Source organism: Astyanax mexicanus, chromosome 10 (genome assembly GCF_023375975.1).
Source record: "Astyanax mexicanus isolate ESR-SI-001 chromosome 10, AstMex3_surface, whole genome shotgun sequence".
Taxonomy (NCBI): Eukaryota; Metazoa; Chordata; class Actinopteri; order Characiformes; family Acestrorhamphidae; genus Astyanax; species Astyanax mexicanus.
The window spans coordinates 10,351,260-10,352,999 of NC_064417.1; positions in this window are offsets into that span (position 1 = coordinate 10,351,260).

The window sequence follows — 1,740 nt, forward strand, 5'->3', positions numbered from 1 at the left end:
CAAAGAAAAAGTGGTATTTCAAAGGATTCATTCTAAAACAAATATTACAAGTGAAAAAGGTAACTTATGTTCTCTTCTTTGTTTGCAATATCAGATTTTATTTGCAATTCGTGGAGATTTTTTTTTCGTGATAGTTTTATTTTATTTTTTATTTTCAGACCCCAATTTGACTCCATTGCTTACAAGCTTAAAAACTATTCTAAAATAATTGTACTACACTTTACCATAATACAACAGACCTTAGCTGAAATAAATGTCCTGTGTGTTAAATCTGCAGGTTAAAATGCGAGGCGATGACATCGGGCACCTCTTACGTGCTTGCACTCTGTCGAACATGTATTTTGTGGAATGCAAAACTTTTGCGTAGGAATGCAATGTCATTTTCTGATTTTTTTCAGTCCATGGTCCTTTAGGGGCTCCGTATAAATCAGTTTTTTTTGCCGTGTTAAATGTTATTATAAGATCAGCCTTTAGCCGAAACTGTTATTCTGTTTTTTGTTTAGTTTTGTTTTATATATATAAAAAAAGTTACATAAGTTTTCTATATTTTCAAACCTATTATAGACCAATTGTTGAATAGCTTTCTACAAAGAGGCAGACACTGTGGACGAGGTGAGTGACTGAGACTGTGCGAGTTAAACGCAGTGAGGCTGCAGCGAGACGTACCTGTTCCAACCAGGGACTGGAAAGGTACTGCAGGGGGGACGTAGAACATTTTTGTTTTCTATTCTAAAGTAAAAAAAATACTTTGAAATATATAGTTCAGCAAATGCAGTTTAAGATGTGGTTAATTAATATTTTTGAGGTCTTTGACAACAAAAGACCCTGAAGCTGCACCTTTTACAGGTGAAGCAGCCACTGAATCTCTGACCAAGAGAACCATAAGCAGCACTACTAAGCTTCACATGTAGTTTAGCTTTTCTACCTGAGCCGAATTACCACCACTTTTAAGAAAATGTTCAATGACGTTTCATAACGCTATGTGTATCGTATATACGCTATTACTTAATAATCACAATATAGCAAAATAACACGCCATACTGTAATCTTTGTGTTGTACAGAACGGCCATTCCACACAGTGGAATGATCGACTTATTGTTTTGAGATCTTTTCAAATCCATCACAGACTCATCTTCATCTACGACCTTTTTTCTGAAGGCCACAGAGCGCTCTCTACTGGAGATCTACTTCACTGGAGATACTTCTTCAATCAAAAGCAAACCTCTTTTAAATAGGGTTTAAATTAGACTCCTCCAGTGTGTTCTTTAAACATGGTCTAATCAAATAGAGCTGACGTGCTGCACAAAAATACACTTTCTCCTTACATTTTACAACTTCTCTTTAAAAATGAACTTCTTTAGTTTTATTAATATAAGCTTGATTTCTCAATGATGTTCAAATGTTTGTATGTTTAAGAATGTTCAAAAGCAAAGGTGTACTCGTATTTTGCACTGGAGTGCAGCATTTAGTAACAAATGTGTTTCATGTTTTAAAACTTGCAAAGTGCAGATTCCATTAATGAATGTCAGCATTTCGTCCTCTGGGTCGTGGTGATTGTTTCACTGCCAACTTCCACACTACAAGGCAGAACTTGTTTCTGTAGAGCTGGGGACGGGTTTGGAACAGGGTCTGTTGTTAAAAGTATCATTAATATTATACAGAAAATCAAAATGAGGATCTTTAACTGGACAGAGCTGCTGAACACAAACTCTTCCACGCAACACATGGTGACGGAAAAG